The 15,293-nt window shown below is 49.6% G+C and overlaps 1 protein-coding gene across 1 annotated transcript in view; it reads right to left on the reverse strand.

Moving 5' to 3' along the window:
- Positions 1-15,293, reverse strand: part of SCO1 (synthesis of cytochrome C oxidase 1) — a 172,618-nt gene that overhangs the window by 41,244 nt on the left and 116,081 nt on the right. The gene's annotated exons all lie outside the window — the stretch shown is intronic.

Genomic DNA, 15,293 nt, shown 5'->3' on the forward strand with positions numbered 1-15,293 from the left:
TTGGAGGTATTTATGGTGGCTCCCAGATATTGATGTATGTGGGAGGGTTGGAGATGAGATTTGGGATAGTTTATTGAGAATCCCAAGTTGTGTAAGATTTGAATAGTTTGGTGAGTGTGTGGGATGCATTTGTTGAATGAATTGGCTTTTATGAGCCAATCGTCTAGATATGGGAAGACATGAATTTGTTGTCTCCTGAGATGCGCTGCTACTACTGCTAGGCATTTGGTGAATACTCTGGGCGCAGTTGTTACCCCGAATGGAAGGACTGTAAACTGATAGTGTTGTCCGTCCACCACAAATTTTAGATACTTCCTGTGAGCAGGATGCATGGGGATGTGAAAATAGGCGTCCTTGAGGTCTAATGTGGCAAGGAAATCGCCTTGTTGTAGTAGTGGGTGTACTTGTTGAAGAGTGATCATATGTAAATGATCTGAGTTTATGTACTGATTTAGGAGTCTGAGGTCCAGTATTGGTCTGAGCGTCCCTGATGTTGTAAGGGAACTGGTTCTATTGCGTTTTTTTGAAGCAATGAGAGCACTTCTTGTTTGAGGAGCGTAAGATGGTCTGGTGACATATAGCGTTGCTTGGGTAGAATGTGTGGTGAGTTCCAGGCAGTAACCATACTGGATAATTTGTCTTACCCACTTGTCTGTTGTGATGGAGTTCCAGACAGGTAGGAACTGTCCCTCCCTCCCACTTGGCCATAAATGGCGACCGCGCGGCGCAGGTGAGTGTGACCTGTTCTCAGGACACCCCCGCGCCGCACAGCCACCAGCTGTGTGTGTGCCCCTCGCCTCGCTGCTGCCCGCAGCCTCGTTGTGCCTGCCTCGCTGTTCCCTGCCCCTCCGCCGTATTTTGCGTGTGTGTGTTTAACCGTTTCGTTTCCTAATTGTTTTTTGCCTTTTGACTGTTGTCACTGATGTCCCCTGAACGTTGTTGTATTGGCTTTGTTGCTTGTTATTCAGTCCCTGTGCCTGCCCGCCCCGCTCCCCGCCACCGTCCAAGCGGCCACGCCCCCTTTTCGTTTTGTGCCCTCCCCGCTCCTGCCTCACAGCTGCTCCTCCCTCCCTCCCACTTGGCCATAAATGGTGACCACGCGGCGCAGGTGAGTGTGACCTGTTCTCAGGACACCCCCGCGCCGCACGGCCACCAGCTGTGTGTGTGCCCCTCGCCTCGCTGCTGCCCGCAGCCACGTTGTGCCTGCCTCGCTGTTCCCTGCCCCTCCGCCGTATTTTGCATGTGTGTGTTTAACCGTTTCGTTTCCTAATTGTTTTTTGCCTTTTGACTGTTGTCACTGCTGTCCCCTGAACGTTGTTGTATTGGCTTTGTTGCTTGTTATTCAGTCCCCCTGTGCCTGCCCGCCCCGCTCCCCACCGCCGTCCAAGCGGCCACGCTCCCTTTTCGTTTTGTGCCCTCCCCGCTCCCGCCTCCCAGCTGCTCCTCCCTCCCTCCCACTTGGCCATAAATGGCGACCGCGCGGTGCAGGTGAGTGTGACCTGTTCTCAGGACAACCCCGCGCCGCACGGCCACCAGCTGTGTGTGTGCCCCTCACCTCGCTGCTGCCCGCAGCCTCATTGTGCCTGCCTCGCTGTTCCCTGCCCCTCCGCCGTATTTTGCGTGTGTGTGTTTAACCGTTTCGTTTCCTAATTGTTTTTTGCCTTTTGACGCTTGTCACTGCTGTCCCCTGAACGTTGTTGTATTGGCTTTGTTGCTTGTTATTCAGTCCCCCTGTGCCTGCCCGCCCCGCTCCCCGCCGCCGTCCAAGCGGCCACGCCCCCTTTTCGTTTTGTGCCCTCCCCGCTCCCGCCTCCCAGCTGCCCCTCCCTCCCTCCCACTTGGCCATAAATGGCGACCGCGCGGCGCAGGTGAGTGTGACCTGTTCTCAGGACACCCCCGCGCCGCATGGTCACCAGCTGTGTGTGTGCCCCTCGCCTCGCTGCTGCCCGCAGCCTCGTTGTGCCTGCCTCGCTGTTCCCTGCCCCTCCGCCGTATTTTGCGTGTGTGTTTAACCGTTTCATTTCCTAATTGTTTTTTGCCTTTTGACTGTTGTCACTGCTGTCCCCTGAACGTTGTTGTATTGGCTTTGTTGCTTGTTATTCAGTCCCCCTGTGCCTGCCCGCCCCGCTCCCCGCTTCCCGCCGCCGTCCAAGCGGCCACGCCCCCTTTTCGTTTTGTGCCCTCCCCGCTCCCGCCTCCCAGCTGCTCCTCCCTCCCTCTCACTTCGCCATAAATGGCGACTGCGCGTACGCGCAGCGGTCACGCACAGTGGGCGCGCCAAAGGCAAGCCCGTCTGCGCCCGTCCGCGCCTGGACCGCGCCCAGTGCTAGGACCCCTGGTCCCCAGCGATGCAAGTCGACCCGACAGACCTACGACGCCGGGGCCCTCAACGCACTCAATGCCGGCCGAAACCCCACCTGCTGCCGAGCCGCCCCAAGACGCATTCACGGACCCTTCACCTGCACAACCTGCAAGTTCTCCTGCCTCCGAACCTGCACCACGCCCGCCAAGCCAAACTCCAGCAGCGACCTCAAGTGCATCCTGCTCAACACCCGCTCCGTCCACAGACACGCCGTAGAACTCTGGAACCTCCTCGACACAACATCACCAGACATCGCCTTCCTCACTGAAACATGGATGAACGCCTCCTCTGCCCCCGACATCGCCATCGCCATCCCGGATGGATACAAGATCATCAGGAGGGACCGCGTCAACCAGACCGGAGGAGGCATCGCCATCGTCCACAAGAACACCATCCGCATCACGACCGACGCCGACGACACCCTCGCCACCGCCGAACACCTCCACTTCCAGATTCACACCGACCCAAAGACGACCCTCAGAGGCACCCTCATCTACCGACCCCCGGGACCACGCACGCAATTCGGCGAAGACATCACGGACTTCATCAGCCCACACGCCCTCCCCTCCGCCGACTACATCCTCCTAGGGGACCTCAACTTCCACCTGGAGAACAACAAGGACCGCAACACCGCCACCCTGCTGGACAACCTCGCCAACCTCGACCTCAAGCAACTGGTCAACACCCCCACCCACTACGCTGGCCACACGCTTGATCCAGTCTTCTCATCCAGCAAGCACATCAGCTTCAGCCACTCCACCGAACTCCACTGGACCGACCACAGATGCGTCCACTTCAGATTCAGAAAAACCACAATCCACCACCACCCGCAACAGGTTCCTCACAGGAGCTGGAGCAAGATCACCGCCGACCAGCTCACCACCTCCCTCAGCCAGAACCCACCTGCCAGCACATCAGATGCCAACGAAGCAGCCCGCAACTTCACGCAGTGGCTGACCGCCTGCGCCGACTACCTCGCACCACTGAAGAACCCTCCCAGCAGACCAAGAAGCAAGAAGGCCCCCTGGTTCACCGACGAACTCAAGGACTCCAAGAAGACCTGCCGCACCCTCGAGAAAGCCTGGCTCCACGACCGGACCACTGACAACATGACCACCCTCAAACACGCCACCCGCAAGCACCACCAGCTCATCCGCACCACCAAGAAGAAATCACTGAAGGAGCGACTGGACAACAACGCCCATGACAGCAAGGAACTCTTCAGCATCGTCAAGGAGTTCTCCAACCCCAGCACCGGCAACAACGACATCACCCCTTCACAAGATCTCTGCGACTCCCTCGCCTCGTTCTTCCACCGCAAGATTGCCGACATCCACAACAGTTTCAGCGCACCATCCACGCACCCAACCACCGAACCAACGAACCCCACCGCCACCCTCCGCACCTGGACCACGGTGACCACCGAAGACACAGCCCGCACGATGAACACCATCCACTCCGGCTCTCCAACCGACCCCTGCCCTCACCACGTCTTCAACAAGGCCGACTCCACCATCGCACCCCAACTCCGGGACATCATCAACACCTCCTTCAACACCGCCACCTTCCCGGAGAGCTGGAAGCATGCCGAGCTCAGCGCCCTACTGAAGAAACCAACAGCGGACCCCACCGACCTCAAAAACTTCCGACCCATCTCGCTCCTCCCTTTTCCCGCCAAAGTCATCGAGAAGATCGTCAACAAACAGCTTGCCGCCTTCCTCGAGACGAACGGATCCCTCGACCCCTCGCAGTCCGGTTTCAGAGCCAACCACAGCACCGAGACCGCCCTCATCGTAGTCACCGAGGACATCCGCTCCCTGTTCGACAACGGGGAAACAGTGGCACTCATCCTCCTGGACCTCTCCGCAGCATTCGACACTGTCTGCCACCGCACCCTAGTCCAACGCCTCGACAACACTGGCATCCAAGGGAAGGCACTGAAGTGGATCATCTCATTCGTCGCCGGAAGAACACAGAGTCCGCCTCCCCCCGTTTCGATCCGAAGCCACCAGAGTCATCTGTGGAGTCCCGCAAGGATCATCACTCAGCCCCACCCTCTTCAACGTCTACATGAGACCTCTAGCCGCCATCGCACGCCAACACAACCTCAACATCATCTCCTACGCCGACGACACCCAGCTGATCCTCTCCCTCACCAGAGACCCCGACACAGCCAGAACCAGCCTACACGAAGGGATGAAAGACGTCGCCGAGTGGATGAAGAACAGCCGCCTGAAACTAAACTCAGACAAGACGGAAGTCCTCATCCTGGGACCATCACCCTCCGCCTGGAATGACTCCTGGTGGCCCCCAGCCCTGGGCACCGCCCCCAAGCCAACAGACCACGCACGCAACCTGGGCTTCATCCTGGACTGCTCCCTCTCGATGACCAGACAAGTCAATGCCGTATCCTCATCATGCTTTCACACCCTTCGCATGCTTCGCAAGATCTTCCGATGGATCCCGAACGAAACCAGGAAGACGGTCACCCAGGCCCTCGTCACCAGCCGACTGGACTACGGAAACACCCTCTACGCCGGAACCACAGCCAAGCTACAGAAAAGACTCCAACGCATCCAGAACGCCTCCGCCCGACTCATTCTTGACATCCCCCGACGCAGCCACATCTCTGGCCACCTGAGCGACCTGCACTGGCTCCCTGTTGACAAGAGGATCACGTTCAGGCTCCTCACCCACGCACACAAGTCTCTCCACGACCTGGGCTCCAAGTACCTCAACGACCGCCTGACCTTCTACACGCCCACCCGCCAGCTATGGTCTACCAGCCTCGCCCTCGCAACCGTACCACGCATCCGAAGAGCCACCGCCGGAGGCAGATCCTTCTCCTACCTGGCAGCCAAGACATGGAACTCCCTCCCCATCCACCTCCGGCTGACCCAGGACCACCTCGCCTTCAGGAGACAACTCAAGACCTGGCTGTTCGAGCAGTAGCGGACCCCTTCCCCCAAGCGCCTTGAGACCCTTCCGGGTGAGTAGCGCACTATACAAATGCTATGATTGATTGATTGATTGATTGGTTTGAGTCTTCCCCCGACTGGAGTGGAATGGTCTGGGAGCAGTGGAGGAAAGTCACTGTTTTGTGGCGGGAGAGGTACGAGTGTTGGTACTGCCTCAGCCTCGTCCCTTGGTGGTGTTGCCTCTATATCCTCCTCTAAAATATCCTCTACTGGGGGAGGTTTGTGTAGAGGGTTTGAATATGGAGGAGGTGTCCGCTCCAATGTTTTTGGAGGCTCCTCTGTAGAAGGAGCGTCGAAAGGAGCAACGTGGTTGTGGAGACTGCAATGCTCCCATGGATTTAGCAGTCTCTGTGTCTTTTTTCATTTTCTCAAGTGCAGTGTCTACTGCTGGTCCAAACAGTTGTTCTTGATTAAATGGTTGGCTAAGTATAGTAGTTTGTATTTCTGGCTTAAAGCCTGAAATGCGTAGCCATGCATGGCTTCTAAGGAGTACACTTGTGTTTATTGCCCTAGAGGCAGCGTCTGCGGCGTCAAGTGCACATTTAATTGAGGCATTTGAGATAAGTTTTCCCTCTTGTATAAGGTCATTTGCCTGGGCCTTGTATTGATCTGGTAGGTGTTGTATCAGGTCTTCTAACTGATCATAGTGAGCCCTATCGTAGCGTGCTAATAGGGCTTGGGTGCTGGCGATACGCCAATGATTAGCGGCTTGTGCTGCTACTCTTTTGCCCGATGCCTCTAATAGTTTGGATACCTTGTCGGGGGCGGTGTATCTCCCATAGTTTGGGAGTTGGCGCGTTTCCTTGCGTTGGAAACGACAGAGAATCCAGAGGGAGCTGCCCTTTGATGTAACAAGGATCTTCTGGGGCAGGTCTATATTTTTTCTCAATTCTTGAGTTGAGTACCCTGGCCCGTACGGGGTCTTTAAATACTTCTGTGGCGTGTTTTATGACCCCTTTAATCATGGGTAAAATTTGAACCGACTTCTGAGACTGTTCAAAAGTGTCTAAGAGGAAGTCTTCCTCGGGTTCATCGGAGTGCATGGTGATGCCATGATAAAGTGCTGCTCTGTGTACTAGTTGTCCAAACCCCAGGTGGTCATCTGGAGGTGATGGTTTGGAGGGATATGGTGTAGGGTCAGGCATATCTGGTAGAGGGTATGCCCAGTCGTCCAATGGTACGGTATCTGGATTTGTGAACGGATTATTAAAATCATCAGGATCACCCGGATCACCCCCTCCCCCTAGGTCATCATCATCATCATCATCATCATCCTGTGGGGGTGGTGTATGTGATGGAGATGGTAAAGGTAATGGTGGTGTAGCCAGAGGGGGTGGGGTAGGAGGTGGTACAGGAGAGGAAGGAGGAATTGGTGATGTTGCAGAGTCCTTCTTCTTTATAGGAACTGGGGCAGGTGTTGTTTCCGGTTTCCGTTTCCTACAAGGTACAGCAGTGACATGTCCAGTTTTTGGATTAATATAGATCCTTTTTGTGTTGGATCTGGGTGGAAAAGTTCTTGGTCTTCAGGAAAAGACTTTGGCGCCGATTTTTTCGGTTCCGATCGAGGTTTTGGGTGATCGGTAGAGTCTTTGGCTTTAGGAGGTGTATTATAGTCCTTAGCCAGTGGTTTCGGTGCCGATGAAGGTTTCGGTGCCGAAGTTGACTCTTTGAGCTTGGGAGCTTTCGGTGCCGGTTTGTCTATGGGCCTCAGTGTTTTCGGTGCCGAAGGCGCCGGAGCCGGTTTCGGTGCCGAGAGGTCTTGTGTCTTCGGTGCCGAAGGTGACGGTGGCACAATGATATGTGGTTTGGTCGGGCCCGAGCCACTGGAAGGCTTGTGTTTCTTCGGAGCCGAGCCCGAAGGCGGGGCTTCTGAAGGGTGTTTTCGGTCTCGACTGGGGCCAGCTGGCGAAGTCTTGACCAATGCCTTTGGTTTTGGAGGGGTTGGGGTAGGGGCAGTGGTACTCATGCGTTGCCCCGGAGTAATGGCGTCGTCTGAGTCGTCTGCTTCTGAGATAATTTGAAGTTCCTCGGAATCTTCTTCCAGGACATCGGGACCCTCATCGAAGAGGTTTTCTGGTTCCTCACGGCGCGGATAGGTCCAATCGCTCGCGTCAACGTCCGGAACCGGTCCGATGAATTCGATGTCGAGTGAAGGTGCCTCGATGTAGTTTTGTAAAAGTTTTTCGCTTCGAAAGCTTGTTTTTGAAGTTTTCTACCGGAGTGGAAAAGTTACATCCGAACCCAATGGCGGAAAAAAACAATCTGAGGATGGAGTGGATGCCCATGCGCACTGTAGTCCAAGGGAGGAGTCACCTATCTCGTGACCAAAGACTTCTTCCGAAGACGACAACAACAACCTGCAAGCATCCGAGCCCAACACCAGATGGCGATCTACTATCCTAAGTGTGTGATCTGCAGCTCATATGCCTCGAACATATGTTTTTATGTGCAACTCTTCGGAGAACCAATTCATAATAAATCAAAATTGAATGGAAATTGCAATGACAAAGGACAGCCTACAGATGTATTAAATTCAGTCCCTGCCTTTCTCTATGACATTTGGTCCAAGAAACATACCTAGGGCCTCTTTTGCAGGGCCATTTTGTCATGTTATCAATATGCCACCTTCATAACAACATTGCAGTGTGCAGACTACACGCAATACCAAATGAAAATAATCAGCTGTTACTTCATGACGTCATTTTTTAAGTATTTCTAGTAGAAAATATGTGTAAATTCTGCAAAGAAAGTTCCTTCTTTAGTTCCCTCACTTTAATATGCTTGCAAGCCTTCATGTACATTCACTCAGAAATCTTCTGCCGGTATCTACAGTTCATTTACTTTGTGTTTTTTAGATAGTTTAGCAATCGGAGACACGCGATGCTGGTATAAAGTTGGCATGCTGCGACTCACATACCCCTGTTGCCCGCAGCACCACTGTTGGTAATAAAGCCAATGGGATGTAGTTCAATGTGTCCTTTGCGGATTTCACTAATTTGTCATATCACAAGAACATGCTAGAATCTTTCTAAGCTGCCCACAGTTAGAAATAGGGCTTCTGGTTGGCTAAAGTATGCACCTAAGGCAGACAGAACCCACCACTCTAGCCAGGGTAAGCTAGATATACACCTATAATAACCTGCGCTCACCCTCTGGAAGCTTGGCACAGAGCAGGCAGGCTTACCCTAAGAGGCAATTTGTAAAGTATTTGTGCAACACACACACAGCAACACAATGAATACACCACAAAAAGACTCCATACAGGTTTAGAACAATAGGGATTTGTTTCTGCATATAATAAAACCAAAATGACAAAAATCCAAATAGTAGATCATTAGATATCATTTTAATGAATCAATGCAAAAGCGGGGTTTTAAAGATCATAAATTATGTAGTTCAGGGTATCGTTGCTGCTGTAATGAATGCACAGTCACGATGAGCGTTATTGCAAAGTATACTCGCTACAATCATAGCTGAAACAAGTTACTGTTGGTCATTAGACCTAGTGATTCTGCAATTCAGCCGAAGCAATCACGCCGTGGGACCCCACCGCACCCAGTACCTTTAGAATTAGATTCCCAGCGTTGCTCATGACTACAGGACACGGAGGCGCACTCAGGCCTCTCAGGCTGGTTGCTGGCACAGGCTCCACCGGCGTCTCTCGGCAAGCACGCTCGGCGGAAAGAGCTGCGCTGAGGGATTCCCTTGGAGCGGCATTAATTCCGACATGCCTGCCAAGTTTAAGGGCCGCACGAAGGGATTCCCTTGGTGCAGCGTTAATTGCAGCACGCCCGCTCGGCTAAAGGCGCCGTGCTGAAAGGCGTTCTTTCAATGCGGCGATGGTTAAAGGAGATTAGCAGAGCTGATCGGCTCGTCTCTGGGGGAAAGGCAGTCACGAGCAGGAAGGGCTGCCAAGCAGAACCTCTGCTAAGACAAAACTCGGCACTCCGAGCCCAGCGCGATAGTTCCACACATGAGTTTTGGCTCTCCCAAAGTGGAGCGCTTGTACGTTGCAGAACAGCACAATGAGCAGGAAGTAAACATATCATGAGGTCTTTGATGTCCCTGAGACCTTGGGGAGAACAGGGAGCAGACCAGCAAGCCCTTGGATTAACTTGGGCTTAGTCTTTGGTCCTCTTAGCAGGACAGAGGTCAGCAGGCAACAGGGCAGCTCAACAAAGCAGGGATATCTAAACAAATAATGGGGTGACCCAGTATCCCTCAGAACCTGGGCAGTAAGTTTATAAGGTAACAGTGGTTCTGTTGGGTGAAAGTATTGCTTTGCGCATTAGGCTTAGTCACGCGTTATTCGAACAATATACAATAATTAAACTGTAAGCAACACACAAGACAGTTCAAATGCAAGACAAATTCTTTATATATGAATTACGTCATTCATATATGTATACATCAATATTTCACGAAGGGCCGTCAGGCAATGGTGTGATGACAAGTGACACAGTGAATAATAGGTGCTCGGTGACAGTGTGCGTGATATGTACAGTAGTTTAAAATCGAAATTATTCGAAAGTGGCCAGGGGGTGTACAATAGTAAAGCTGCGCAATGGAAGAGTTCTTTTTTGGCTCAGATTCTATGCGAAGGTCCACAAAATAGTCGACGTTTCAACCCTAGTACTGCACTCTTGATAGGTCAGTGCGGGTCTTCATCAGGACTTGAATTAAGCGTGACGGCCTGTGAGTAAAAAAGGGACTAAGTCAGGTCAGGTGTGTTGACACTAGAAAAAGGATCTATGTACTAAGGGTGGTAGATGACTCACCTTAGAAAGAGAATTTTAAATTTCAAAATGGTGTAAGTCTATGGAGTAGGTAAGCATCCGGCATGTGTCTCAGGATGGGGTTCACTCCAGTGGTCTATCGTGTTGATGGGCCTGTAAGCAATTACAATCATTGTAAATATAAGAAAGAGTGGGTGTGTGTTAACGACCAACAAGATAGGGGAGCCTGACTTGCTCACCTATGTTAATTCACTCAGGGCTCCATCGTTGTGTCTAATGTTGGTGGTATCTAGAAGATAATAAATAACGGGGGTTTAGCGTGAAAAAACCATTGCATATTTGCCGTATGGTGGGCTGAAATGGTGCACGGTTGACGCTCACCTATTTGCTTGCGAAGTGCTGTCTATAATCCAGACCCTTTTATCTCCTTAGTGTGGGTAACATTGGCTTCTTCAGACGAAATTTACTGTAAAGAAGCAAGGTTCAAGTTTAAGTTAGATAGCCTTGGATCCGAAGGGACCAGGTCTGGGAATAAACAAGGTTGCTTAGGGATTCCCAATTACCTTATTCGGAAGAACGGGCAGCCGGCCTGTGGGTCCTGGCTCGTCTGATTGAATCGGCAAGGGAGTCTGCGGTGAGTCTGCATAAAAGCCTAGTGCGGCGTGCGCGTGGACGCCGAGCGCTGTAGGTTGCTGGGCAACGGGTTGCGCTAACGTCGATGGACGTAACATGTTACCATGGTGACAGAGTACAAATACGTCATCTGAGGGATTCTGTGCGCCAATTGGTGAGCCCTGAGTGATGCGAGGCGCGAGCGTCAACGGACGTCACTGCTCGTCATATGTTACCATCGTAACAACGTAAACAAAGAGTGTCATCTAAGGAAATCCCATACGCCGATTGCTGAGACGCAAGTGATGCGTGGCGAGAGCGTCAAGGAACGTCACTTGTTGTGGTGACCAAGTGAATATTTACGTCAAACATAGTGGAATCAATCCACCAATTAAGGAGTGTCTGGGCACAATTAATTAAGGATCGAAGTGTACAGTGAATGTTAGCATGTACGGCGATCGATGTGATTCTGATCTCATACAGGATAATTGACATATGAACACTTAATTAAGCAGTCAGCATGGGATTAAAGTCTCCATACAAAGTTTCAACATGTGCTCGGGTACAGATAAAATTTTTTAAAATAAAATTAAAAAGATTCCAGTGATTTGTGCTACATTGTGCGGTTCATAGCAGTCATGCACATAACATAGACAAATTCAGGGAGTGCCAAACACTACATCGGTAAAGAAGTCAGACAGTTCTAAATATACTGAAATTGGGGGGGGAAATTACACACAGTGAATCCAAAGTATGTTGAATGATTCAGCCAATTTTGTAATGTAGTCAAGTGACTCCTGTATACCGAGCTAAGGGGGTGATCAAAGTAGGCCCATTTGTTTTGAGATCTCCTCCATCTCATTCAACCCGTTCTGGACCGAGTTAAGTAAATGGATCCATCTACACTCCTTGTAGTTCAGTAACCTCGCAATTGACCCACCCCTGTTGCTAGGGATAATCTTTTCAAGTACCCACCATGTGATGTTATTGGGAGAGTGATTGTGTGAGGCATAGTGCTCGACCATAGGGGCCCCATGTACCTTACATCTTATCCTGCTCATGTGCTGCAGAATTCGTACTTTCACTTTCTGAGTTGTTTGTCCCACATATGTAAGTCCGCAAGGGCATTGGATGGCATAAATAACATTCATGCTGTTACAATTAGTAAACTGGGAAAGTTTGTATGTTCTACCAATATATGTGAATGTAGTTCCTTCATAGCATACGTCACACGCCTTGCATTGCCCACATTTGTGGTGTCCAGTTACAGGTGCCAGCCCCAAAAGGTCCCTGAGGTCAGGTTGTTTAGGTGTGTCCAAGTAGGCATTCACCACCGAATCCTTAATGTTTTTACCTCTCTTGAAGGCGAATGTAGGGTCTTGTGATATCTGTAGTTCACTCGCGACCAGGTTCCAATATTTCTTTACAACTTTCTTTATTTCATTGCTTTTGGTGTTAAATGTAGTCACACAGACTATTTTGTCTGCCTCTGGTTGGTCTCCAACAATTGTTCCCGGGGGCAGTACCATGCCCGTTTCTTTGCCCGTTTGAGTAGGCCTCTTGGATAACCTCTCTCTCTGAGTCTGGACACTAATATTTCAGATTCCCTGAAGTAGTCTGTCCTTCTTGTGCAGTTCCTCCTCAGTCTGAGGAATTGGCCATAAGGGAGGTTGTCTCGCAGGCTGCGTGGGTGATGGGACTGGTATTTGAGTAAAGAGTTTCTTTCCATGGGTTTTCGATACAGATCACAATATAGCAGATTATCTTGTGAACGGAATGTTAAGTCCAGAAAATCAATTGCTTCGTTATTGCTTGTCATTGTTAACTGGATATCTGTACATCTCATATTTAACCAGGTAAAGAAATTATTGAGTTCGATGTTGTCCCCATTCCAAATCATTATCACGTCGTCTATATAGCGCTTCCATACTGCGATGGCATTCAGGTATGGGTTGTCCAGACTATATAGATGTTCCTCTTCGTAATGGTCCATGTACACATTCGCTAGACTTGGGGCATATGTAGCCCCCATGGCTACGCCCTTGCACTGGTAATAAAATTGTTTTTTGAAGGTAAAGTAATTCTTTTTCATGGCAATATCCAGTAAAGAGATCAAAAATTCAGTGGGGATCCAATGCGGTCTTGATCTGGAGTCCAATGTGTTTCTGATGATATCCAATGCAGTGTCTTGAGGAATTGAAGTGTACAAGGAGGACACGTCTAGTGTGACCAAGAGCTGAGTATGGGGATCGAATGCCTGTCCTTCTAGTATTTGGATGGCGTGTGTCGTGTCCCTTATGAATGATTTTGTTTTTGACACGAAGGGTTGTAAAAAATAGTCTATAAATTGATTGAGTGGCTCCAGGATTGAGCCACATCCCGAGACAATGGGTCTTCCAGGTGGCTTCTCCAATCGTTTGTGTATTTTAGGTAAGGTATAGATGGTCGGTGTTCGAGGGTCTTTGCTGTTGAGGAAATCATATTCATGCTGGCTTAGGAATCCTTTAGAGAGACCTCCTTTGGTCACTTTTTCTATCATAGACTTTAAAAGAGGCATAGGGTCACGTGGGGTTGGTTGGTAACTATCCTCCATTCCTAGTTGTCGTTCAAGCTCCTCTACATAGTCGTCTGTGTTTTGTAGTACCACTGCACCACCCTTATCAGCTGACTTGATAACGATGTTTTTATTGTCGCTCAAGGAACGTAAGGCACTTTTTTCTTCTTTGCTGATGTTGTATTTTATGTACTTTCTTTCTGCCACAATTTGCATAGTTTCTTCGAGTACAATCTTCTCATATGCAAGTATTTTATCACTCACCATATGTGCCCCTGGGGTGAAAGTTGAGATGGGTCTAAATCCTGTGGCAGCAGGTACAGGGTTGTAGGTATTTTTGCTAAAATAGTACTTCAATCTGATTTTGCGAAAGAAGCGTTGCAGCTCAATTTTAATCTGAAAAGAGTCAGGGATGGTTGTGGGGACAAAGGAAAGTCCTTTGGCAAGTACATCTTTTTCAGCCTGGGACATGGTGTGACTTGATAGGTTGATGATTGGATCAGATGAGTTAGTGCTATTCTGATTCATTGGAAGCATGATGTTGGCTTCAATCAAATGGGGTGTGGGTTGTAGAGTAGTCCCCGATTGGTCAGGAGACTGGACAAAGGGTGTGTGAACCTCTACCATCTGTAAGTTTGCCTCCGTGTAGAATACGTAAAAAATCTAACACAGGAAATAGAGAACCTTAAATCTGATCCAATCATCAACCTATCAAGTCACACCATGTCCCAGGCTGAAAAAGATGTACTTGCCAAAGGACTTTCCTTTGTCCCCACAACCATCCCTGACTCTTTTCAGATTAAAATTGAGCTGCAACGCTTCTTTCGCAAAATCAGATTGAAGTACTATTTTAGCAAAAATACCTACAACCCTGTGCCTGCTGCCACAGGATTTAGACCCATCTCAACTTTCACCCCAGGGGCACATATGGTGAGTGATAAAATACTTGCATATGAGAAGATTGTACTCGAAGAAACTATGCAAATTGTGGCAGAAAGGAAGTACATAAAATACAACATCAGCAAAGAAGAAAAAAGTGCCTTACGTTCCTTGAGCGACAATAAAAACATCGTTATCAAGTCAGCTGATAAGGGTGGTGCAGTGGTACTACAAAACACAGACTACTATGTAGAGGAGCTTGAACGACAACTAGGAATGGAGGATAGTTACCAACCAACCCCACGTGACCCTATGCCTCTTTTAAACTCTATGATAGAAAAAGTGACCAAAGGAGGTCTCTCTAAAGGATTCCTAAGCCAGCATGAATACGATTTCCTCAACAGCAAAGACCCTCGAACACCGACCATCTATACCTTACCTAAAATACACAAACGATTGGAGAAGCCACCTGGAAGACCCATTGTCTCGGGATGTGGCTCAATCCTGGAGCCACTCAATCAATTTATAGACTATTTTTTACAACCCTTCGTGTCAAAAACAAAATCATTCATAAGGGACACGACACACGCCATCCAAATACTAGAAGGACAGGCATTCGATCCCCATACTCAGCTCTTGGTCACACTAGACGTGTCCTCCTTGTACACTTCAATTCCTCAAGACACTGCATTGGATATCATCAGAAACACATTGGACTCCAGATCAAGACCGCATTGGATCCCCACTGAATTTTTGATCTCTTTACTGGATATTGCCATGAAAAAGAATTACTTTACCTTCAAAAAACAATTTTATTACCAGTGCAAGGGCGTAGCCATGGGGGCTACATATGCCCCAAGTCTAGCGAATGTGTACATGGACCATTACGAAGAGGAACATCTATATAGTCTGGACAACCCATACCTGAATGCCATCGCAGTATGGAAGCGCTATATAGACGACGTGATAATGATTTGGAATGGGGACAACATCGAACTCAATAATTTCTTTACCTGGTTAAATATGAGATCTACAGATATCCAGTTCACAATGACAAGCAATAACGAAGCAATTGATTTTCTGGACTTAACATTCCGTTCACAAGATAATCTGCTATATTGTGATCTGTATCGAAAACCCATGGAAAGAAACTCTTTACTCAAATACCAGTC

The sequence above is a fragment of the Triturus cristatus genome, chromosome 7, assembly GCF_964204655.1.
Source record: "Triturus cristatus chromosome 7, aTriCri1.1, whole genome shotgun sequence".
NCBI lineage: Eukaryota > Metazoa > Chordata > Amphibia > Caudata > Salamandridae > Triturus > Triturus cristatus.